The sequence below is a fragment of the Molossus molossus genome, unplaced genomic scaffold (genome assembly GCF_014108415.1).
Source record: "Molossus molossus isolate mMolMol1 unplaced genomic scaffold, mMolMol1.p scaffold_m16_p_3, whole genome shotgun sequence".
NCBI lineage: Eukaryota > Metazoa > Chordata > Mammalia > Chiroptera > Molossidae > Molossus > Molossus molossus.
Window position 1 is genome coordinate 63,516,823 of NW_023425366.1, and position 27,222 is coordinate 63,544,044.

At 37.4% G+C, this 27,222-nt stretch overlaps 1 long non-coding RNA gene across 1 annotated transcript; it reads left to right on the top strand.

Moving 5' to 3' along the window:
• Nucleotides 1-6,525: 6,525 nt before the first annotated feature.
• On the top strand, nucleotides 6,526-26,802 carry LOC118642710. The gene is made up of 3 exons (XR_004961780.1): nucleotides 6,526-6,695; nucleotides 16,658-16,704; nucleotides 26,685-26,802. It is a non-coding gene; the product is annotated as an uncharacterized LOC118642710 (long non-coding RNA).
• The last annotated feature ends 420 nt before the right edge of the window (nucleotides 26,803-27,222 follow it).

Genomic DNA, 27,222 nt, shown 5'->3' on the forward strand with positions numbered 1-27,222 from the left:
CTTGTAGGGAAAGGCAAACATTTTAACATGTGCTTGGAGAGGGCTTTACATTTATGTTGGAGCCAATTACTCACAAGCTCCTTACCCCAAAAGTGTGGTGCACAGACCACTTGCATCAGAGTCACCTGGGATGTTTGCTAAAAGTGCCTATTTTGGGGGCGGGGGTGGGGATTTCCCTAGATATAGTGCATATGAATGACTGGATGCAGGGCTCAGGAATCTTTGTTTCACACCAAATCCCTACGTGATTCTTGTTCACAGTTAAGTTTGAGAACCACTGATGTAGAGTGTTATTTTCACAGTGTAGTTTCTTAGTCTCTCTCTATTTGAAATTCTCAGAGTTATGTTGTCAGCTGGTGAACATCTGTCTAGAGTTCTAATATAAGCAATAATAGTGCGTAATAACATGCATTATCCATTAATGTTGAACAAGGGTGTCTGTTCACTGGCACTATGAAACTTAGAATATTGCCTTTCTTTCTATGTGTGTTATGAAACAGTAGCATACATCTCAATTTTTGTCTAACTTTATCTCTGATGGCTGTTATTTCATTTGTAATACGCAATGCTTTAGTTTTTGTTTCTTGCTATTTTATTATGTCCTCAATCTTCTCCCAAGACAATTTTATTTTTCAAGTTATTTTGAAAAATAATTGATTAGTAGTTGGTCCTTACCATTATAAAAGCAGTCTATAATTTGGATCATCAAATTATTAAGTATATGTATTTTTTTATTGGTCAGGGTAAGAGAGGCTGTGTTATGGAAACAAAGAATTTTAAAATCTCAGTGGTTTATTTAACATACACACAAGAAATATATGTCTCACTTATGCTGCTAGTCTAACATGAGTGTGTGTGGCTTCTCACAGTCACAAAGGAGGGCAGGCTAAAACTCTGCTTCTTGTAGCTGCAGTCTGAAACTTGTGAGCTCTTTGACAAGGTTTGAGAATTGAAGGGCCCGACAAAGACTTTTAAATGCTTTGATCTAGAAGGTGCGCATACTATTTTCTCACAGACCATGGCCATAGCTGGTCACATGGTTTTACCTAATAATAAGGGGACAGGAAAATGTGGGAGAGCACTTGTAGCCTCTTGTCATATTTTTGGTGTCTTTAAATTTCCAGTTTTCTACACTGCTAGCCATGGACAAAGCAGATGTGGGTTACTGTATTTCCTTTAACCAGGAAGGAGGCAGAAGAAGACACCTCTGTTAAAAGACATTGTTACTTGTATCGGTCAGTCAGTCAGTGAAAAGAAATTTTCTTGCCCCTAGGATTAGTTAGATACTATGAAAACCACAAATAATTTGTAAGTCACAGAAAGAAAAAAATCATGGTACAAAAGAGAAACAGAATGCTTCACAAAATCACACCCAAGTTTTTAAACCAACAAAAAGTTTTTAAAAGCATGATAGTGCTGTCCTGGCTGGTTTGGCTCAGCAGTTAGAGCATTGGCCTGTGGCTCAAAGGGTTGCAGGTTCAATTCCAGTCAAGGGCACATGCTTGGGTTTTGGTTCGATCCCCGCCCTGGTCCGGGTCTTGCAGGAGGTAACCAATTGATGTGTTTCTCTCACATCAATGTCTCTCTCTCTCTTTCTCCACCCCCCCCCCCCATCTGAAAATCAATGGAAAAATACTCTTGGGTGAGGATTAAAAAGAATAATAAATAAATCAAAGCATGATAATGCTAACAAAGAGGTATATTAGATAGGCACTATAGGAAACTACATAGAAGGTTTTTTTGGTTCAATTTTTAAAAATCAAAACTTACATGAAAGTATACTGTTGTGTGAGGAGAAGTTACTGCAGTGAATAACACAAAGTCCCTGTTGACCTGGAACTTACCTTAAAGAGCATAATAATGACTAATATGTATTCAGGCTTGTATTATTGTAATATATATTGTAATATGTATTATTAGTCCTCTTGGTATTACTTTCCATACATTATCTCATTTAATCCTTGTAACAATTCATGACATTTTAATTTAAGAGGGAAATATTAGATTGGACTGTATGAAATGCTTTTTATAGGTAAAAAATGATCAAATATTAGCATTTTCATAAAATTCAACTAGTCAACATTTTCTGAAATTATTATCAGAAAAAATTATGCATCATCATCATCCATCATTATCATTTTAACATTGAGCATTTCAATGTGTCAGGCATTATACTAACATTATGCATGCATTTGCTCATTTAATTCTAGATTAATTTCTGTGGTTCTTGCAAACAAATTGTGTACTGCATATTTAGTGGTTTAAAAAACCACAAATTTATTATCTTATGATTTTGGAAGAAGTCCAAATAGATTTCACTGGGCTAAAATTAAGTTATCAGCAGGATTATGTTTCTTCCAGAGGCTCCGGGGCAGGGGGCATCTGTTCCCTTGCTTTCTCCTGCTTCTAGAGGTGATCTGCTGTCCTTGGTTCATGGCCTTTCCCTACCTCTGTCATTTAAGACAGCAATCATAGCTCTCTGACCTCTGAGTCACATCTCCTTCCTTAACTCTGAAGAACCCTGTGATTACATCGAATCTACTTGCATAATATAAAATTATCTCTTACCACAGTTCCTTAACTTAATTACATCTGCAAAGTCCCTTTGCCATAGAGGGTAATATAGTCACATGTTATAGAGGCTAGAATGTGGACATTTTTGGGGGGTCATCATTCCACCTATCACACATTCTAGTACAATTCCATATAGTACGTACTATCATTATCCATGCTCTATAGCTGAGAGGAGAGCCAAGGCTTAGAGGTCTGGTAATCTGCCCACAGTCTCGCTGGACAATGATGAAACTGGGATGAGAACAAAGGCATCTTACTTAAGAGATTGTACTCTACCCATTAAAGCAAGACAAAACCATGACAGTTCTAGATGTTTGCTTACATATCCACTGAAACAGCTTACTCCAGCAAGGCAGAGGCAACATATTCTGGTAGAACAGAGGACGGTCACTCTACTTGTAGTTGTGTTTTCTTGGTCAAATTTATCTTCCGTGCTTTAACGTGTGAAACTTTGGGGTTTCAAGCTATCTGGGCATTTAAAGAAATTTAAAACTTTAATTATTATTTGACTCTTTGTAGATCTTTAGATTCATCTTTACAAAAGTTTTAATGGCTTTCTGCTTAGCTGAGAGTACAAGTTAGATTCATTAATTTCAGAAACAATATCACCCCTGTTTCTGTTTCATGTCCAAATGGAATGTTTTATATCAGATATCTGTATCTATATATCATATCTCCATGACACACATCATGTATGTACCACACACACAAATACATATCAATGTCTAGTAATAACTTTTAGTTGTTTAAATTAAAGCAATATTTGCCTATTAGACATTAATCTGAGAGCCCCACTTTAAAATGATCACCATCAAATTTCTACCAAAAGCATGGGTGCAATGATTGATATTTTTATTTTATTATTATTATTTTTTTAATCCTCATCCGAGGACATTTTTCCATTTTTTGTACAGACAGAGTGGGAGGGAGAGAGAGGAAGAGAGAGAGAGGGAAACATCGATGTGAAAGGGACACATCGAGTGGCTGCCACCCGCACGACCAACCAGGGCCGGGGACAAACTGCAACCGAGGTACATGCCCTTAGCGGGAACCGAACCCGGGCCTCTCCAGACCGCAGGTGGACGCTCTAACCGCTGAGCCAAACCGGCCAGGGCTTTTTTTTTTTTTTTTTTTTTTTTTTTGATATTTTTAAAAGTCGAGATCACTTTAATTGTTATTTTATCTGGTTCTTTAATCATATTATTTAAAAATTAATAATACTACATAGAACACAATAAAGTTCTTTAACTTTAAGGAATGGAATTATAAATAATATTTCTATATCTTTTGTAGACTGCTTTTTGAATATATTCGTAATGTTACTGAATGTTCTTTAAAAAATTTTTTTGTTTGTTTTTTAATTCTTACCCAAGGATATTTTTCCACTGATTTTTAGAGTGTAAGGGAGGGAGGGATTTGGGGGGGGGGGAGAGAAACATTGATGTGAGAGAGACACATTTTTTGGTTGCCTGACCAGGGCCGGGGACCAAACCTGCAGCCCAGGTACGTAACCTTGACTGGTCTGTGGGCCAATGCTCTAAACGCTGAGCGAAACCAGCCAGAGATAATTGAATGTTCTTAATATAAATATTTACAGGAAAAATTTCTTATCACCTTTCCTTCTATTTCCATGACTGCCCAGAAACTCTGAACCTAAATTTGTGCTCAGTTGCAGAATAGCTTTTTTTCACCTTCTATATGAATTCATATTTATTTCTCATTATTGGCCATATAGGTGCATATTTCAAGTTATTTAAGAAATACGGGCATGATATATGTTTTAAGGAAATAAGCAATATCAGAACAACTTCTAAGCTTCCAATTATGGTTTCTGGTGAGTGCTGTCAGGCTCATGATTTTTAAAAAGACATCCAAATTGGGAATGTAGAAGTAAAAGTGTCACTTTTGCAGATGGTGCTATTCTGTATCTAGAAACCCCTAAAGACTCCACCAAAAAACTATTAGAAATAATAACAAATACAGTAAAGTTGCAGGATACAAAGCCAATGTACAGAAATCCATTGCATTCTTATATACTAACAATGACATTTCAGAAAAATAAATGAAAAGAACAATTCCTTTTGTAATTGCAACAGAAAGAATAAAATATCTAGGAATAAACTTAACAAAGGATGTGAAGGATCTATCTACTGACACTACAAAGCATTACTAAAAGAGATTGAAAAAGATACAATGAAATGGAAAGATGTTCTGGGTTCATGGATTGGAAAAATCAACATAGTTAAAAAGTCCATATTACCCAAAGAAATATACAATTTGTATCAAAATCCTAATGACATTACAAACATTTTTAAAAAATTTATTTGAGAGAGGAAAGGAAAGAAAGAGAAACATTGATTGGTTGCCTCCTGTACCAAGGATCTAACCTACAACTTGGGTACCTGCCCTGTGCCAGAATCAAACCCACTACCTTTTGGTGTACAGGATGATGTTCCAACCAACCGAGTCACACTGGCCAGGGCAATAGATAACAATTAAAAACAGCAACAACCAAACCTAAAAAAAGACTGTTAGCTGATTTCTCAACAGAAACTTTGCAGACCAGGGGGATTGGTAAGAAATATTCTAAGTGATGAAAAGCAAGGACCCCAAACCAAGATTATTCTACTCAGCAAAGCTAACATTTAGAATCAGAGGACAAAGAGCTTCCCATAGAAGAAAAAGCTAAAGAAGTTCATCACTACCAAACCAATATTACACAAAAAGTTAAAGGATCTTCTTTAAGAAGAATAAAAGAAAAAAAATATGAACAATAAAATGGCAATAAATACATATGTATCAACCAAAATAAAAAAATTAAGGTACATTTACACAATGTGATATTACTCGTCCATAAAAAAAAGGAGCAAATCTTACCTTATGAGAGTAAGCCAGTCAGAGAAAGACAAGTACCATATGATTCCATTCATATGTGAAATCTAATGAACAAAATGAGCTAACAAGAAAAATAGACAGAGTCATAAATAGCACACTGACAGTTGTCCAGAGTGGGGTGTTGGAGGGCTGGGTGTGTGTATGGGTGGGGTGGAGGGATAGAGCAAAAATGAAAAAAAAAAAAAGAGAAGAAATCTCATGGACTTGGACAACAGAGGGGTGGTTGCTGGGGGAGGAGGGGAGAGAGAAAGGAGGGTAAGGGGTGACAAATGGCGAGGGAAGGAGACTTGATTTGGGGTGGTGAACACACAATACAATGCATAGGTGTGTTGTGGAATTGTGCACCTGAAACCTGTGTAATTTTGTTAGCCTGTGTCACCCTAATAAATTCAATAATAAGGACAAAATGAACTACTGAATCTAAAAAACAAAATAAATGAACAGAACAGAAATACACTCAAATACAGAGAACATTTTGATGGTTGCTGGAGGGGTGTTTAGGGTTTGGTGTAAAGTTGAAGGGATTAAGAACTACAAATTGGCAGTTACAGAATAGTCATAGGGATGTAAAGTACAGCATAGGGAATATAGTCAATAATAGTCAACAACTCTATGGTGTCTGATGGGTACAAGATTTATCAGAATGATAACTTAATAAGTTACATAATGTTTAATCACTGGGTTGTACACCTGAAACTAATACAATATTGTTTGCCAACTGTAATTGAAAAATAAAAAACAGTTTAAAAAAAGAGTAATTGCAGTTGTGATGAGTTTATGAAGAAAAAGTATAGTTAGATGGGGAAGCACAGTGACCGGAGCATGGTTGACTTAATATTCAGATTTTGCACAATCGAAATTATACCAATTCTTTCTGAGAGATGGTATCTGGGAGTTTTAGATGTGTTACTAGTAGTTGGATGAGGGAAGGGGAGAGAGTGTGGAGGAAACTGATGTTTTATAGAGCCTTTACTGAGTGTCATCCACTTTTATTTTCTCTTTCTATATTTTTTTGTCATGCACTTTAAATGCATCGTTTAATTTAATTTCAGTAACAGCTCTGAGATAAATTACTCCCATTTGCACATGACGATACTGGGATACAGAGAAGTCAAGTTAACTTCTCCATGCTCTCCCAGTCACTGCAGGACTGAGCTCAGACTGCTGACCCTTCCATGCATCTTGCAGCTTCTTCAGCCTTCTTAGTAGAGTCTTCACATTAACCAGTAAGTAGCCTTCCTTTGCCTTAGGCCAATACACTTCAGGGATATTTTCTCTAAAAATAGTAGAGAATATTATTACACAGGTCAGAGTTCCCTCTCTTCACTTGAGGCTCTCAAAGCCAATGGAAAATAAGACAATTTGAGTGTCCTAAGTGACTAGAAGAAAGTTAACATCCTTGTGATCACTTGAAATAATTTTCCTTGAAAAATATCTGTAGCCTGGCTGGTGTGGCTCAGTGGTTGAGCGTCAGCCTATGCACCAAGAGGTCGCCGGTTCGATTCCCGGTCAGGGCACAATGCCCAGGTTGTGGGCCAAATTCCCAGTGGGGGGCATGCAGGAGGTAGCCAGTCAATAGTCTCTCTCATCGATGTTTCTCTCTCTCTCTCTCTCTCTCTCTCTCTCTCTCTCTCTCTCTCCTTTCCTCTCTCTCTAAATCAATAAAGAAAAAAAATTAAAAAAAAATGTCTGTAGATAGTCAGGAAAATTAACCTTCTGAAAACTGCAGTATGATTTCTTTGGTATATTTCCCCGGGAAAATGGCCAATTGTATGAATACTCTTTTAGTTATGTGTTTTTATGCAATGCAGGGCCTTTAAATTAGATTTACAAAGTCTGGCTTTTAAGAAAATATTAAATTAAATGAAAAATATTTCAATGTAATACAGGCATATGAGGCTGAACTATTATATATCAGTGTATGCCTGTATATGTGTATATAGGTATAAAATGCAAGCTTTTATTCATATAATATCCTTTATGAATATAGAAATGATTCACAGAGTAAAAAGGACTGACACAAATACAGGAAAGGAGAAAAAGACTGCTTTCAGGTGCAGAATATTAAATGCATAATTCAGCAGTTAAAAAGAATTTATGGCCAGCTGATCAGTTAACATTATTTGTGGCTTCCTGTGGTTAAATGATATAGCTAATTCCATTCTTTTTTGTGAGCCACAAACAACATTCATTTGCTAATATGAGAATTAAGCTGAAACACTCAGCAAATGGGTCTAAAAACCAACTAATAAAAGTGGAAGTTTGTGAATTTTAGCCTATCAGTGTCAGTTTCAGCCTTCACACGAAACACAAAGCCTACTTCCCAGAAATCTCTATTCCATTGGTATTCATTTGGTATTGGACATTAGTTATTTACTTATAAAATATGTACTCATTACAAAGGTCTGTGAGTGCAGTTGCATTAATTATTCATCCTAAGATTCTGAAACATGTTGGAGGATCTGAAAGGTAATTTCAACTACTGATGGGAAATGTTCCACATGAGAGCCCATCAGCAAGGTTTCAGGAAGTGGGTCATGGATTTGAAAGGCAGCATCCAATCAGGCACTTTTATCATTTCCCTTAAAATTCTCCACCATTTAGAAAAACAGAAGAGATAATTAGGAAATTTGATACCCATTTTTTTCCTGAAAAAATCAATACATTAGAAATCTGTCAAAGTACATAAATATCGTATTTACTCTCTTCTTTTTCACCATATTCCTTTGAGTGACTATAGACTAAGAATTACAGTATTATAAGATTATAGAAATCAGATTTATTTTACTATTTTTATTGTTATAATGGAATAAGGGTGTACCATACTTTAAGTATAGCCTGTATCAATGTAGAAATCTAGGTATAAAGACAAAAAAATAAAAAGATTTTTAATTTATTTTAAGATATGTTTAATTTCTGAATGTTTAATATTATTTTCCATGGTACTTGTTTAAGTACTAAGATCGCAGTACCTTAAAATGTTTTATTTTTATTTTTTGAGGAATTTAAGTTTACTCTGAAATATTCTGAAAATATTAGTCATTGATTTTATACACACACACACACACACACATCATGTGTTACATACACATATGTGTTACATAAAACATAAATATATATAATTGTTAAAAATTCAAAGTAGCCTGGCTGGTGTGGCTCAGTTGGTTGAGTATCATCTCATGCACCAAAATGTTGACAGTTTGGTAAGGCACATGCCTGGGTTTCGGGCTCAATCCTCAGTAGGGAGTGTACTGGAGGCAGCGAATTGATATTTCTCTCACATTGATGTTTCTCTCTCTCTCTTTCTCCCCCCATCTCCCTTCCTCTCTCTCTCAAATCAATGAAAGCATATTGAAAAACCTCAAACTATACAGAACTGTAGTAAAAAAATATGGAAACTTCTTTTTATTATTTCTCCCACCTTCACTTACTTCCTGAGAGGTAACACTATCAACAATTTTATGAGCTTCTTTTCTCTCCTTTCTAATAATTTGTGTACTAATACACATTCATTCATTCATTCATATTTCTTTTTTAAATGGGATTAAGTATTTAAAAAATTAAATTTATTAGAAAAATGTCTCACATGAAGGGATTATTATTTTTATAATCATTATTTACTCATTCTGTTTCCTTTTTTTTTTAAAATTATCTTTATTGTTGAATGTGTTACAGATGTTCCCCTATTGACCCCCTCCTCCCCATTTCTGCCCCCCTCCTTCCTTTCCCCACACTGTTGTCTGTGTTCATTGGTTATGCATATATACATATAAGTTATTTGGTTTATCTCTTCCCATCCCCAACCCCCCTTCCCTTTGAGATTTGTCAGTCTAACAACCAATTTGTACTTCTTGATCCCTTCACCCATTCTCCCAACCTCCCTCCCATCTGGCAACAAACAAAATGTTCTCTGTATCTATGAGAATGCTTCTGTTCTGCCTGGTCATTTTGTTTGTAGATTCAATTGTCAATAGATATGTATTCATTGCCATTTTGTTTGTTCATATTTTTTATCTTTTTCTTCAAGAAGACCCTTCAACATTTCATATAATAATGGTTTGATGGTGATGAACTCCTTTAGCTTTTTCTTGTCTGGGAAACTCTTTATATGGCCATTGATTCTAAATGACAGCTTTGCAGGATAGAGTAATCTTGGTTGTAGGTTCTTGCTTTTCATCACTCCGAATATTTCTTGTCACTCACTTCTGGCCTGCAAAGTTTCTTTTGAGAAATCAGCTGACAGTCTATGGGAACTCCCTTGTATGTAACTAACTGCTTTTCTCTTGCTGCTTTTAAGATTCTCTCTTTGTCTTGAACCTTTTGCATTTTGATGATGATGGGTCTTGGTGTGGACCTCTTGGGGTTCATCTTGTTTGGGACTCTGTGCTTTTTGGACTTGTATGTCTGTTTCCTTCTCCAAGTTAGGGAAGTTTTCATTATTGTTTCAAATAGGTTTTTAATTTCTTGTTCTCTTTCTTCTCCTTCTGGATGCGAATGTTGCAAATGTTGGCATGCTTGAAGTTGTCCCAGAGGCTCCTTACACAATCCTCATTTTTTTGGATTCTTTTTTCTTTTTGCTGTTCTGATTGGGTGTTTTTTGCTTCCTTATATTCCAAATAGTTGGTTTTCTTCTTGGCTTTACCTACTCTATTATTGAATCTGTAAATTATTTTTTATTTCAGTTAGTGCCTCCTTCATTTCTGACTGGTTCTTTTTTTATGCTCTTGAGGCCCTCACTGAGTTCATTGAGTTTCTCACTAAGTTCATTGAGCATCCTTCTAAGCGGTGTTTTGAACTCTGCATCTGTTAGGTTGCTTATCTCCATTTCACTTAGTTCTTTTCCTGGAGTTTTGTTCTGTTTTTTTTCATTTGGGACCTGTTTCTTTGTCTCCTTATTTTGGCTGCCTCCCTGTGTTTGTTTCTGTGTATTACTTAATGAGAGGTATGAGGTTAGCTGACGCCAGATGCTGCTTATCTGTAAGAATTCAGGAAAACCTGAAGCAGGATCCAGGACAGGCCAATCCTATGGTAAAGCAACTGGCAATAGCTTGGGTGGGTCTGAAAGTTGGGTGGGGCAGGACCTCAGGGAATCACCAGCGTGGGGCAAAGGGTGTGAGCCCTTTGCTGGAGTCCCAGATATAGCAGCTATCTGCCGCCCCAGGGAAGCGCTCACCAAAGGCCTCTGATAGCATGTCTGTCCAGGAGGAAGCCGTCTCTCCAGTCCTCACTCCAATGCCAAACAACTCAGTTTTTCCCCATATGTCTTTGGTGCCTTTCAAGCTGCCTCCCCCATGCTGGAGCCTGGAGGGTGCAAGTCTAAATAAGTCCATGCACAGGCACTTTAAGAGGAGCTGCCTGGGGCTCTAGTAGCCTCAGCCTCCCTGAGCCTCAGTTCCCACTGGGTTTTCCAGCCAGAAGTTATGGGGACTTCTCTTCCTGGCACTGGAACCCTGAGATGGGCACCTGGTGTGGGATGGGGACCCCTCTGTTCTCAGGGAGGACCTTCCCAGCGGAGGTATCCTTCTAATTTTTTTCCACCGCATGTGGGTGTGGGACAAACCCTTTGGGCCTCAGCCCCTCCTACCAGTCTTGATGTGGCTGCTGCTTTAAATTCGTAGTTGTAGGCTTCCATTCAGCTTGATTTCAGGTGGTTTTGAATGATGGTTGTTCTGTAGTTTAGTTGTAACTTTGATGTGGTTGTGGGAGGATGTGATACTGCGATTACCTACGCTGCCATTTTGACTGGAAGTCTCATTCTGTTTTCTTTTAGTTTCAGTTACCTAGTGTAAATTTTTAGAGGCCCTTCATCTCGTAATTTTTGTTCCATAGTACCAAATGCAAAATGCTTGGAATATATTACTGGTTTAAATGTTTTATTGTTGTATTTAACAATAAAGATACATTTACATTTTCTGATTAGATAGTCTGTGAGGTCATAGTCTAAAAGTAGAGGGAAGTACATAAATACATAGTATTTGTTTTTCAATGAGAAGAAAGGAATATATATAATAAGAAGTTTCTAACTTCCTTGGAAGACTTAGTGAACAAAAATGAGCTCTGGTATTTCAGGAGAGTTATTGCCCTTTTGTTAAAGATGCGAAGATGCTACTTTACATGTAAGGGGGAATGAGGAGGGGAGAAGGAGTAGGTCTCAACAATTTTTTTTCCCCAGAAGATATTGAAAATATTTTTATCTTATGTTAAACTTTCTCTCTTTTTAAAAATTTCTAAAGTTATTTATACACATGAGTAAAATAATTTAAATGGTACTGAATGGTCCTAAATATATAAAGTCCTTTGACCTTGACCCTGTGTCTACAGGACCCTATGCCTATTATCTTTTTTTTTCTTTTTATCCTCATCCAAGGACATTTTTGCATTTATCTTCACACAGAGCGGGGGCGGGGGGTAGAGAGAGGGAAGAAGAGAGAGAGAGAGAAACATTGATGTGAGAGAGACACATCGAGTGGTTGCCACCCACACGACCCCAACCGGGGCTGGGGACAAACTGCAACAGAGGTACCTGCCCTTAGTGGGAACTGAACCTGGGACTCTCTGGTCCGCAGGACCCTATGCCTATTATCAATCCCACTCCAAGAGGTACTTTTTAAAGTGTTTCTTTATCTTCTCAATCTCAATTCCACAATCTAATTTTTTAAAAATTAAAGCTGAATTTGATGAAAACTAAGAGAAAAGATCTTTTATTTTCTAACAATAGTGCCCTGTGATTTAAAGATATTTGAAACTTCAGCCATAGGTTGGGACTTTTCAATTGTCAGAATAATTCTGGGTTTCTGATCATTTAATATTCTTGGACTTTGTAGAGTTCTGGTACTACGCATAGCACTATAGGATTGTCCTGTTCTTGGCCCAAGGCCTGTCTTTTTTCTTTTACTACTGTGGCTGCATGCCTCACACACATAGGTGTTTACACTACAGCCCTGTGTTCAAGCTCAGTCCACACCCTTTACAGGTTGATAGCCATTCTTTGGCCATCACTAAGGCCTAGGTTGTGCACATGGTGGGCACAGTGTGATGTTCATGGCAATGCACTACTCAGGAATGCCTTCAAGGAAGGACTGTGGCCTCAGCGCTGAGAGTGTTGTTGGCTGAGAGATAGTCTTCAGGTGATGCCCTTTGAGGATGCCTCTGTTTCAGAAAGTTGCCTTACTTAACTTTTACTGTCCGCAGACAGTGCTCATATAATGACTAATAGAGGCAGGTCTATGAAAGACTGGACATTTAGGCCCAGCATGCGACAACTCTGATAGACCTTGTAGCTCCAGGCAAGACTCTCTAATTCTAGCTGAAGGTAGAGTGAGAAAGAAATATGGGCCATTTCTGAGTTGGGGAGGTGCTAAAGAGGAGTAGTTAAAGGCTCTCAATCAGATGAAACAGCCCAACTCCAAAGGCCTCAAAACTTGACCGAGGGGCCAGAGTGAACCGGAGTTCATAAGTGTGGTGTAACAAGTGCTATAAAAACTAATCAAAGGATCAAATGACATTTCTCCATGAGTACCACAGACCCCTTATTCTAGGATATATTGTATCATGACTGGAGAGGCACAGTGTTTTAGAACAATTCTGAGGTATATTGTATATTTGTCCTCCAAATGACAAAAGTTTTATTTTTTAATTTAAGTTAATTAAAGTTAATTAATTTTTTAAATTTAAGTTAATCCAGATAAAGACTGCATCAGGATACCATTCAATCCAACAAGTCTTTTTGGTCTATACTAACTTCTTATCTTTATCACCTCACACATCATGTACAAGCTTATCAAAATGGACTCTCTCTCTCATACCTGGGAGAGAGATTTTTCAGTGTCTGAGTTTCAAGTGAATTACCTTAACTTTTCCTATATTTTTAAATTAAAAAACATGTAACAGAACCACAAGCAAAATTGGTTTAACATTAGATAATACATTAATATGTCAACACCTGAATCATTTATAAAATATAAAGACAGTTTAGAATAGTAGAAATATAAAGTATCTAGAAAAATATTACAAAATATGTACAGGCACTTAGGAGATAAAATTATAAGTTGTTTTGAGAGAAATGATGCAACTTAAATAAACACAGAGATATCTCATAATTAATTATGCATAGAAGATAATTGTGAAGATGTCAGTTTTCCTCAAAATAATTTTTAGACTCAATTATTTGCTCTCAGATTCCTATTTTTTTCTTTTAGTGATGTTTCAAATTGAACATAATGTTTTTAGGAATGAGCAAGAGTCTAAGAATAGTGAACACACACCAGAAGAAGTGGGGTAGAATGGGAGAATGGACACTTGTTTTACAAAATTCTAAAAACTTATGATAAATCTATAGAATATAAAATTTTGTAAAGGGACAGTGATAGACAATGGAGCAACAGAACAGAATAGTGGGGACAAAAATACACATGCACAAGTCAAAATTTGATTAATAATAGAATAGGCATTGCCTATTAGTGGGAAAAAGATAGTCTCTTTAATAAACGGTGCTCTGAAAATTGGTTATCAATACAGAAAAAAACCGTATTCCTTTATCATTTTATAGACAGAAACCAATTCCTAGATAGAAAGGAATAAAAATAAAAATGTTAAAGCAAACTCAACATAAAATATATATTTAATAAAAAGACACAAAAAACTAAGGTAAATGATTACTATATTCTTTTTTAAATTTATTTTTGTTACAGATGTTTCTCCTTTTCCCCCCATTGACACCCTCTTCCCCCCTCCCCCTCCCCATTCCCCTGCTGCCCAGCCTCCAGCTTTGTTGTCTGTGTTCATTGGTTATGTATACATGCATATAAGTTCTGTGGTTTATCCACCCCCCCCCCCGCCCACCCCCCGCTTCTGAGGATTGTCAGTCTGTACCTGACTTCTATGACTCTGGGTCTATTTTGTTCATCAGTTTGTTTAGTTCATTATATTCCAGAAATAAGTGAGATTATGTGACATTTGTCTTTCTCTGCTTGGCTTGTTTCCCTTAAGATAATACTTCCCAGGTCCCTACATGTCGTCTCACAGGATAAGAGATCTTTCTTTCTTACAGCTGCATAGTACTCATTGTGTATATGTATCAAAGCTTTTTTATCCACTTGTCTACTGATGGACACTTGGGCTGTTTCCAGATCTTTGTTATTGTAAATAGTGCTGCTATGAACATAGGGGTACTTATATTTATTCTGATTGGTGTTTCAGGCTTCCTAGGGTATATTCCTAGAAGTGGAATCACTGCGTCAAATGGCAGTTCAATTTTTAATTTTTTGAGGAAACACCATAGTGTTTTCCATAGTGGCTACACCAGTCTGCATTCCCACCAGCAGTGCACTAAAGTCCCCTTTTCTCCACACCCTTGCCAGCACTTGTTGTTTGATGATTTGTTGATGGCAGCCATTCTGACAGGTGTGAAGTGATACTTCATTGTTGTTTTAATTTGCATCTCTCTGATGATTAGTGACATTGAGCATTTTTTCATATATCTTTTGGCCATTTGTATGTCCTGTTTGGAGACATATCTCTTTAGGTCCTCTAATGTATCATTGGCAATTATGCTCTCTCATATAGTGGGTTCCCTTTCCATTTTGATGGTTGTTTCTTTTGTTGTGCAGAAGCTTTTTAGTTTGATGTAGTTCCATGTGTTCCTTTTTTCTTTGTTTCTCCTGCCTTAGTTGTTGTATCAGTGAAAATTCTGCCATGTATGATGTCTGAAATTTTGTTGCCTACATTTTCTTCCAGGATTTTTACGGATTCATGAGTCACATTTAAGTCTTTTATCCATTTTGAGTTTATTCTGTGTATGGTGTAAGTTGGTGGTCTAGTTTCATTTTTTTTTGCAAGTAGCTGTCCAATCTTCCCAACACTATTTATTGAAAAGACTGTCTTGACTCCACTGTATGCTCTTGCCACCTTTGTCAAATATTAATTGAGCATATTGTCTTGGGTCAGTTTCTGGGTTCTCTGTTCTGTTCTATTGATCTATGTGCCTGTTCTTGTGCCGGGACTAGGCTGTTTTGATTACAGTGACTTTGTAGTATAACCTGATATCTGGTATTGTGATCCTTCCTACTTTGTCCTTCCTATTCAAGATTACTGTGGCTGTTCAGAGCTTTTTTGGTTTCATATAAACTTTTGGAGGATTTGTTCTAGTTCTGTGAAGTATATTGTTGGTATTTTGATGGGAATTTCATTGAATCTATAGATAGCTTTGGGTAATTATGGACATTTTAATGATGTTAGTTCTTTCAAACCATGAACATGGTATATGCTTTCATTTTTTAAATATTTTCCTCTATTTCTTTTTTCAGTGAGTTGTATCTTTTTGTGAAGAGATCTTTTACTTCTTTTTTTTTTAATCCTCATTCGAGGACATTTTTTTTTTTGTTCAGATAGAGTAGGAGGGAGAAAGAGGAAGAGAGAGAGAGAGAGAAACATCGACGTGAAAGGGACACATCGAGTGGCTGCCACCTGCATGACCAACCAGGGCCGGGGACAAACTGCAACCGAGGTACATGCCCTTAGCGGGAACTGAACCTGGGTCTCTCTGGACTGCAGGCCGACACTCTAACCGCTGAGCCAAACCGGCCAGGGCGAGATCTTTTACTTCTTTAAGTTTATTCCTAGGTATCTTAATTTTTTTGCTGAGATGGTAAACGGGATTGTTTTTTTAGTTTCTCTTTCTGTGAGTTCATTGTTGGTGTGTAAAAATGCCATCAATTTCTTGATGTTAATTTTGCATCCTGCTACTTTGCCAAATTCATTTAAGTCTAGTAGATTTTTGAGTCTAAGGTTTCCTATGTACAATATCATGTCATGTGCAATTAATGATGGTTTCACTTCCTCCTTTCCAATTTAGGTCCTTTTTAGTTTTTCTTCATGTCTGATTGCTGTGACTAAGCCATCCAGTACTATGTTAAATAAGAGTGGTGAACATGGACATCTCTCTCTTGTCCCCGTTCTTAAGGGATATGCTTTTAGTTTTTGCCCATTGAGTATGATGTTGGCTGTAGGTTTTTCATATTTGGCCTTTATTATGTTGAGATATGTTCCCTCTGTTTCCACATTGCTGACTGTTTTAATCAGAAATGGGTGCTAGATCTTGACGAATGCTTTTTTAGCATCGATTGATATAATCATATGGTTTTTATCTTTCATTTTGTTTATGTGGTGTATTACATTTATTGATTTGCAGATATTGTTCCATCCTTGCATCCCTGGAATGAATCCCACTTGGTCATGGTGAGTAATTTTTTTGATGTATTGCTGGATTTGATTATGCTAATATTTTTTAAAGGATTTTGGCATTGGTGTTCATTAGGGATATTGGCCTGTAGTTTTTTTCTTTGTAATGTCTTTATTCAGTTTTTGAATTAGGATTATGCTGGCTTCATAAAATGAGTTTTGAAATCTCTCGCCTTCTTGGATTTTTTGGAATAGTTTGAGAAGAATGGGTATTAGATCTTTTTCGGTAAAAGTCCCCTGTGAAGCCATCCAGGCCTGGGCTTTTGTTTGTGGGAGTTTCTTAATTACATCTTCAATTTTCTTTGTTGTTATTGGTCTGTTCAAGTTTTCTTAGTTTTTTTTTTTTTGATATTTTGTTCAGATAGAGTGGGAGGGAGAGAGAGAGAGAAACATCGATGTGAAAGGGACACATCAAGTGGTTGCCACCCGCATGACCCAGCCAGGGCCGGGGACAAACTGCAACCAAGGTACGTGCCCTTAGCAGGAACCAAACCCGGGTCTTTCTGGACTGCAGGCCGATGGTCTAACCGCTGAGCCAAACCGGTCAGGGCTGTTCAAGTTTTCTATCTCATCCCAGTTCAGTTTTGGGAGACTGTGTGTTGTTAGAAATTTGTCCATTTTGCCTACATTGTCCAATTTGTTGGCATATAACTGTTCATAGTATGACTCGATGATTCCTTTGTACTTCTGTGGTGTCAGTTATTACTTCTCCTCTTTTGTTTCTGATTTTGTTTATTTGGGTCCTCTCTTTTTGTTTCTTTGTGAGTCTGGCTAATGCTCCATCGATCTTATTTATCTTTTCAAAAAACCAGCTTTCTCTTTCATTGATGTTTTGAATTGAACTGTTTTTGTTTAGTCTCTGTGCTGTTTATTTCTGCTCTGACGTTTACTATTTCTTTCCTTCTACTTGCTCTGGATTTTTCTTTTTGTTTTCTTCTAGTTCTTTAAGTTGTAGGGTTAGAGTCAATTAGCAATTTTTCTTGTTTCTTGAAGTAGGCCTGTAGTGCTATGAACAGAGCTTTCACTGTGTCTCAGATTTTGTGTTGTGTGTTTATTTTCATTGGTTTCCAGGAAGTTGTTTTTTTTTTTTTGTTTTTTTTTTATCCTCACCCGAGGACATTTTTCCATTTTTTTTTGTTCAGGTAGAGTGGGAGGGAGAGAGAGGAACAGAGTGAGAGAGAGAAACATCGACGTGAAAGGAACACATCGAGTGGCTGCCACCCGCACGACCGACCAGGGCCGGGGACAAACTGCAACCAAGGTATGTGCCCTTAGCGGGAACCGAACCCTGGTCTCTCTGGACCGCAGACCAACGCTCTAACCGCTGAGCCAAACCAGCCAGGGCATCCAGGAAGTTTTTAATTTCTTCCTTGATCTTGTTGGTAACCCATTCATTGTTTAATAATATGCTATTTAGCCTCCAAGTGTTTGAATGTTTTTGTTGCAGTTGAGTTCCAGTTTCATGCCATTGTGATCTGAAAAGATGCTTAATATGATTTCAGTTTTTTGAATTTGTAGAGACTTACTTTGGGTCCTAACATGTGGTCTATCTTTGAGAATGTCCCATGTGCACTTGAGAAGAATGTATTTTCTGCAGCTTTGGGGTGAAATGTTCTGTAAATATCAATTAGGTCCAACTGATCTAGGTGGTCATTTAAGGACTCTATGTCTTGGTTAAGTTTTTGTTTGAAAGATCTATCCAGTGGTGTCAGTGGGTGTTAAAGTCACCCACTGTGATTGTATTACAATTGATATCTCCCTTGAAGTTCTCCAGAAGTTTTTTAATATATTTTGGTGCTCCCATATTTGGTGCGTATATGTTTACCAGGGTTATATCCTCTTGTTGTTGGAGTGATCCTTTTAATGTTATGTAGTAACCTTCTCTGTCTCTTATTATGACCCTCGTTTTGAAGTCTATCTTGTCAGATATGAGTATTGCTACACCAGCTTTGTTTTCATTTCCATTTACTTGAACAATTTTTTCCATCCCTTCACTTTCATCCTGTGTGAATCTTTTGTTGTGAGGTGGGTCTCTTGTAGACAGCATATATATGGGTCGTGTCTTTTATGTCTTTTGATTGGAGCATTTAAGCCATTTACATTTAAGGTTATTATTGATAGATAGTTATTAGTTGCCATTTTTATTTTATACCTATGTTTCTCTTTCTCTCTGTTTCTTCTTCTTCTTACAACAGTCCCTGCAGCATTTCTTGCAGTGCTGGTTGTTGGTAGTGAACTGCTTTAGCTTTTTTTTTTTTTTTTAATCTGCGAAGATCTTTATTTCTCTTTCAATTTTAAATGATAGCCTTGCTGGATAGAGTAGTCTTGGATTCAGACCTTTGCCTTGCATTACTTTGTACACTTCATGCCACTCCCTTTTGGTCTGCAGTGTTTCTATTGAGAAATCAGCTGACAGTCTAATGGGAGCTCCCTTGTAGGTACCTTTCTGTCTCTCTCTTGCTTCCTTTAAGATTCTTTCTTTGCCTTTAATGTTTGCCATTTTTATTATGATGTGTCTAGCTGTGCATCTTCTGGGGTTCATCTTGCTTGAGACTCTCTGTGTTTCCTGGATTTGTGTGACTTTTTCCTTCACCAGTTTAGGAAAGTTTTCTGTCACTATTTCTTCAAACAGGTTTTCTATTCTTTTCGCTGATTCTTCTCCTTTTGGTACACCTATAATGCGAATGTTGTTTCAAGTCCCTTAGACTCTGCTGATTTTTAATTTATTTTCCCATTTGCTGCTCTATTTGGGTGTTTTTTTCTACCTTATCTTCTAACTCTCTGATTCGGTCTTCAGCTACTTTTAATCTACTATTGAACCCTTCTAAGGTATTTTTCATAACAGCTATGTCATTCTTTATTTCCTCTTGATTTTTATGTGTAGCTTCTACCTCTTTTTTTTAAGCTGAAGTAGTTCCCAGTGAGCTCTTCATAATTCTTATTAAGTTGTTTGTAATTCTCACCAAATTGTTTGAGCACCCTCATAATCATTGCTTTGAATTATTTGTCTGACAGGTTGCTTTCTTCTAGTTCATGTAGTTCCTTTTCTGGTGATGCCTCTTTTTTTTGCATTTGGGTGTTGTTTCTTTGTCTCACTATTTTAGCAATCTGGTAATTCTAAGTCCAGGGAGGGATGTTGGAGTGTGTAGGCAGATCAGTGTGTATCAACTAAGGCTGCTGTGCCTTCCAGCCTTTTTGGTGGGTGGCACCTCTTGCCTGCTATGGGTCCTGAAGGATTGACACCTGGCGGCTGGTATTGGTCTGTCATGCAGTTCTCAGCTCCCTGAGATTTGCTGCTGCTTGGTCTGGGGCACCATTCCTGGTCAGCTTCTGCTGATGCTGCTGGGGATGGGTCTCAGCTGCCGATATGTGCTGCTGCTGCCTGGGGTGCGTGGGTAAGTCTGGTGCATTACTGGGGTGCATGGGTCCCACTGGTATGTTGCTGTGGTGTGTGGGGTTCTGCTAGTACCCTGTTGGGGTGTGTAGGTTCCACTGGCACACTGCCAGGGTTTGTGGGTCCCTCTGATATACTGCTGGGGTGGATGGGTTCAGGTGGGGTTCTGCTGGTGTTCGTGGGTCCTGTTGGAATGCTGCTGGGGTTTGTGTGTTCCACTGGTGCCCTTCTGGGGTTCATGGGTCCCTCTGGTATGCTTCTGGGGTACATGTGTCTCATTGATATGCTGTTGGGGTACTCTGTTGCCTGGTGGGGCTAAGCTCCTAAACAGTCGCTGCTGGGGGTGAGTGTCAGCTCCTGGTTCTCACTGCTACTGCTGCTGCTGCTGCTGCTGCTGCTGTTGCCAGGGAGTGTTCTCAGGTCCCAATCTTTTACTGCTGTTTGGGGCTGAGGATGTTCTGTACCTGGGACTTTGCTGCTGCTGGGGGGAGGGGTTCTACTCCAACTCCACTGCTGCAGTTGTCAGGGGCAGGTCTCAGCTGCCCTAACCTTGCTGCTTGGGCTGGGGCACTGCTCCTGATCAGCCTTTGCTGATGCTGCTGGGGATGGGTTTCAGCTGCCAATCTGAGCTTCTAATGCCTGTAGGGGGTGGGGCTCTACTCCCACCCAGTCACTGTTGCTGTGGGGGGAAGTGCCCGGCTCCCAAGTTGGTGCTAGTGGTTCTGGGAGCCTGGGCAAGATGCTGCTGCTGTTGAGGGTAGAGCTCTGGCTCCAGGCCAGTTTTGGCTACTGCAGCAGGCACCTCGATAGCGCTGCTACTATGCACTGACCATATTGACAAAGCTGAGTCCACTGAACTGATGGTGCAAGGCACTCTGGTGGACTCAGGTGGCTCGGCCCTAGCTGCTCCCTGTTTCTTCCTTCCTGGGAAGACCCAGGATATTCCCTAATCTACTATATTCAACTATATTATATAAGATTATTTTTTCCTCAAAAGATATGCTACAAATTGTGAGAAGGTATTTAAAATATATATAACTGACAAAATTAGTTCTCAGGATATACAAAAATAAAAAATAGATAACCTAGTAGAAAAATTGACAGAACACATGAATAGGAGACAGGGACAAAAAGAGAAATAAAACATGAAACTATGAAATATTTTACACTCATGAAAATCAAGGAAATGTAACACTAGAATGAGATACCACTTTATAACCACTAGACAAGCTAAAGTTAAAATGGGAGATTACAAATTTTGAAGAGGATGTGGAACACCAAGATTCAATTAAGCTGAAGTGTGTAGAAATTGGTTCAATCACTTTAAAAAAAAAACATTACTAGTAAAGGTGATTATGTGAATACCCTATGACTCAGCAGTGCACCTGTAGGTGTATACCATAGAGGAGCTCTTACAGAGGAACATCGATATACAGGAGTACCTAGAGCACTGTCATTTGTTATAACAAAAACAGTTGAAGGGGCAACAAAAACAATGTTAATAATAATGATGAGAACAACAAAAAGCCGACACAACCCAAGTCTGTATCAACAGTAGAGTGATAAAATGGAACATATTTATTCATATTCACTTTTTGCCTCATATTTGCTAAAATTATCTTGTCTACTGATCGCTTCCATTTCCAATCTCAATACTTCTCAATGTGTAGTCCTTTTTATTTCTATTTCTATTATTTTAATGTGATTTTAGGAAGGAGGGGAAGTGAATATGTATAATCTGCCATTTTGAACTAAAAACATTTAAAAAGGTGTGAAGACTCAGATTATACTTTCCAAGAAATTAAGATTGTGTGTGTGTGTGTGTGTTTGTGTTTTAGATGTACCTGAAATTTGAAGATATATATGGTTTGATGAGTCTGCAGCTAGGTATTATCAAGTTATGTTCTGTTGTCATACAAATATTGTAGGTGCATGCATTAGTTTTGCAAGGAATAATCTTAATTTAGTTTTAGATATCCCAATTGTTCATTTTAAATTTAGAAAAATTTGGAGTTCCTAAGGAACAGATTATGTTTTAATTATTGCATTTCAGAGTCACAAAATATTCAGTCATTTTTACCACTAGAATATGTTCCATAAGGATATAAAATTTAAACTGAAGTGTACTGTTCCTTCTGTTGCTAAGAGAAAAATTTTCTTGAAAGGCTTACCTAATAGAGCTGAATTTACAGACTACTTTCTAAGCAGCTCACCTCATAGCCATCGTTGACTTCCATAACTTAATATAAAGAAAAATCTGTTTCTTTATAGATTGTGGTTGTAAGATTTATTAGTGACTAAAACATGTAATTACCATAAATAAGCCAGTTCTGGGTTAGATTCTCCAAGGCCAAAGGGCTCACGTGACATTTTTCATTTGGGTACAGAATGGCCATTTGGGCTTATAGGATCATTGAGCCTACATTTCTAGTAGTTGACACTGATCCATTCAAAGTCTATAAAATATAGGAGATGCCTCAGATGCTTTAAAGTTTTAAAATAAATAATTCAGACACCTTATAATTTTTTGCTTGCAGGGTCTCTGAATCTAAGTGAAGGCAAACTTGGTCAATACTTAAATGGAAAATAGTTAAATAAAGAGTAAAGCAAGGGAAGGCTAAAGTGTCAGTATTTGCCCCCCTATATTCTTATAATTTTCATGGAACTATTTCTTGGATAGTGTTAGTGTTGGTTTAATATGAGTAGTAGTTTTTCAGGTGGGGCTTTTTGGTTCTTAGACCAAAGTAATAATACAAATAAAGCTGCTTGGATACAAATTATTTAATCTTTATAATTTGATGAAAATAGCCTGTGTGGAATTAATGGAAACATTTTAGTAGAATGGTGTTTTTTTTTCCAGAAATTGCATTTTAATGTTTTCCCCTAATTTTCTCTTTTTATGTCCGTATGTCTCAGATTAGTAAAGAAATGGATTGATGCATATTATAAACATTTTAAATATGAAAGTATTGTAAATTCTATACTATTTACATATATATTTTTTACATAGGTGCAGATATAGTTCTTCAACAGTTGGTTAAAGTTTCATATGTTGCAGAATATAGTACTTGGGGTGCCTCACATTGTTTTTGCAAAGTGGTGGGATATAAATAAATAAATATAACACTATCTGAGATTTTTATTTAGTTGGTACTCATAGTGGAGAAAATAATCTGTACATATGTGCTATGTGATTGTAGGGTGGAATAAAACAACATTAGCTATTTCTTGTCTTGTCCTTTACATTTCCTGCATCTGATCATAACGGATAGAAAAATGATAGATTTTATTTGCTGCTGTTTTCCAATATCATATGTCTAGTTATATTTGAATTGTTTCTGAATATTATATATAACGTCATATGGGTAAGATAATCAAGTAAATATTTAGTGGCTTGCAATGGATTAAGTCTATTGTGGTGGTCTAAAAGAACTTCTCCACTTATTCTATGGCTTGAATCACATAGTGTTGGTTCTCAGTCCTATCTCCAAACATGACATTTCTCCTGAGCTCCAAATTTCTTTTTTAAAAAAAATTATTTATTTATTTTTTTGTTACAGATGTTTCTCCTTTTTTACCCCATTGGCACCACCCCCTCCCCACCCCACCTCCGCTCCGTCCCTAACTTTGTTGTCCATGTCCATTGGTCATGCATACATGCATATAAGTTCTGTGGTTTAGCTCCTCCCATCCCCCACCCCCTCTTCTGAGGGATGCCAGTCTGTGCCCTACTTCCATGTTTCTGGGTCTACCGTATTCCTCAGACTGCTATGTTCATTATATTCCATATATAAGTGAGATCATGTGGTATTTGTCTTTTTCTGCTTGGCTTATTTCACTTAGGATAATACTTTCCAGGTCCCTCCATGTCGTCTCAAAGGATAAGAGATCTTTCTTTCTTACCGCTGCATAGTACTCCATTGTGTATATGTACCACAGCTTTTTTATCCATTCATCTACTGATGGACACTTGGGCTGTTTCCAGATCTTAGCTATTGTAAATAGTGCTGCTATGAACAAATTTCTAAGTTCACATTCAATTGCTTTTAATACATGAGACATATTTTTAAAAAAATCTTCCTGTTTAGGATCCAGCTAACTTCAAAAGAGTTTGGGAAATGTAGTCCAATGATATGCCCAGGCAGAATAAGAGCATGGATTTGGTGGACAGTTACCAGTTTCAGACATAATGCCCTACCTTTTATAATCTTAAGTTCAGTTATTGGTTTCACTTTTTTCTTAGTTTCCAAAATGGAAATTTTGGATATATTATTAATTGTTTCCACTCTTTCCACAATTATTCAAAACTGGTCACCAAATTCCACCTATTCTGTCTTTTAATTTAGTTTCTCTCTATTTCACTACTATCTCATTATTTCCTGTGTGTCAATTGCCTCTTACCGACCTTCCATGAATCCTGGTCCTCCTTGCACACTGATGGAGCAGTTATATTACTGAAAAATATGAAGAGATCATCTTCACTGATTTTTAGAAAAGACCTCAAGACTCACTAAGTGTAAAATTCAAACAAAATTAGTTTAGTATACATTGCTCCTTGCAATCTGATCTTTATCAGCACCTGCAACTCATCTGTCACCTCATACTTGTGCTCTGTTAACACTAAGCTCTATTTATTTATCAAACATATTATGCCCTTTATGTCTTTATGAATGCAGTTTCTTCAGTCAGCAATGCCTTTTTCCAAGTGGAAAAATGCCTACTTATTTTTATATCTAGTTCAAATGTTGGCAAGGATTCTCTTATGTTCCTTTGTAGCCACTATCACGTTGTTACTTATTTGTGAATAAGACTGATCATGTTATTTGGCAATCTTCTTGTATGTTTGTGTATTATGTTCACATTTAGCATAGTAACTGGAACATCAAGGATGCTCAGTAAATGTTTACAAAATTAATAAATCACCTTAAATTGATACAATAAGTCCTCACTTAACATCATGGATTGGTTCTTGGATGTGTGGTAAAGCAATGTATAGCTAAACCAATTTACTATAGGAAAATTGATACAAACAAGAGTTAAGTTCCTAGAATACCTCATCAACATTATAATGAAACAACGCTGAACAAAATGATGTTATTCAAGGACATTCTTGTCTTGCCATGAACTCCTCATTGGTAGTTGTTGTACAGCCCCCCAGGCTTTAAGATAGTCAGAAGATTAAATAAAATTCTCAGTTTTCAATACTGTTATTTTACTCACTCCCCCCACTTAATTTCTGATATATGAATCAACAATATTTAGTGCTAAAGAGTTGAACTGTGACTCACTCCCAAATCATATGATCTTTTAGAGAGGATGGTTACTGAGAAGACCCACAGTTGTGCCAGCTGAGGGTCTGCCAGTAACCCGGGCCATGCAGCAGTCCCTATGATTTAGAGCAATATCAGTCATTGTGGCTTTGAGCCAAATCTTTCTAAGTGCCAGAAATAGGAATGAGTTAAAAGGAGAGTTATTTATTTATTTTTTTAAATTTGGGGCAGTGATCTCATGATTGCTCATAGTCAGGATTGCCTTGTGTAGGCTGCCTGGTCTCATCGGTTTACTGCTGTTGAAGCCCTGGCCCTCTTCCTTTTCTTTACATGGGATCAAAAGGCACTTGGGGGAACCGTATCGATACCTCTAAACGGAAATATACCTTCAGGTGGTGAGGCCTTGTTTTTCAATATTTAGTATTCAGCAGCAGTTTTAAAAAACTGCAAAGAACTCCTCTAAGAACCACAATGTCCTGCTCCCTACAGCAGTCCCAATTAAACCTCTGAATTCCCAGGCTCTGGAGCCTGTCTTTCCAGTCCTACCTTTCTCATTTCTGTGACCTCCTGGGACTTTTATATGGATGTTATCTTTGTAATTTTTGCTTACGGGGCTTTATCCCGGGCCCCTTATGACTGTCCCTGCTATTATATAAAATTTCAGAAAACCTGTTAAAACCTATATGTAGTTCCCTATATGTAACCTTTCTCTTCACCCCTCTGCAATAGATTGTCTTGAAAATAATTTTTAATTTGATTGGATCTAAATGAAATGAAAGGAAGAAAATATATGGAATGGGTCAGAAGCCAAGAAATGCCCTCGATGATTTCGCCAGCGATACAGGAGTAGTCGTGTTACCATCTGGCTTTAGAGGATTGGCTGGAACACAAACGCAGCATAGTGCCTGTCCTTTCAGATAGTGCAGTTCATTTAAACTGTGAAATGTTGTTTTATTAAAAGTGAAAATATAGCATTGGTTGGTTGGGCTCAGCGGTCAGGGCCTCAGGCTGCAGATTGAAGAGTCACAGGTTTGATTCTGGTCAAGGGCACTTACCTCAGTTGCGGTTTGGTCCCAGGCCCTGGTCAGGGTTGTGCTGGAGGCAACCAATCAATATGCTTCTCTCACATCAATGTTTCTCTCTCTTTCCCTCTCACTTCCTTCCTCCCTCCCACTCCGTCTGAAAATAAATGGAAAAATATCCTCGAGTTAGGATTAAAAAAACAAACAAAACTGAATATATAAAATAACTCAAATCTATGATATTTTATCTGAGTGAAAAATGTGTATTTTTCTGTTCATTGTGTCTTTGAGGAAACTAGTCATTCTTCATTCTTGCTCAGTGTAACCCAGATGGATTGAACCCAGCATGGCTCCAGGGTGGGCACGTGAACCAAGTCTTGCCAATTAGTTATTACACACCCTAGGAGAGAACAAATGATTCAAAGGTGGGTATGTTGTTCAAGGTGAATCCATGTCAGCTTTGAGACTTTAGCAGAAACTACTGAAAAACAGAGACTCCCTTTTACTAAACTGATTGAAAGTCTTCTTGGAGCTACTAGTGGCATTCTTACCACTACATGAAGAAGGCACATTTGACAATAGAGCCGAGACAGATAATGTAAAGATGTAGAGACAGAATTCTAATTAATTTGTTGGAGCTACTGGATTTAGCATTGACTTAGCCAGGTGAGGTTTTTGATCCCTTTTTTGTTTTAAGCTGGTTTGAGTTAAGTTTTTGTCCTTTGTAACTAAAAGAGGCTTGGCTAATTAAGTTTGTAATTTGAATATAGCTTTTTGATGGGAAGTTTAACAGTGTTGTAATTAATATACTTACTTTTCTTGTTGGAAA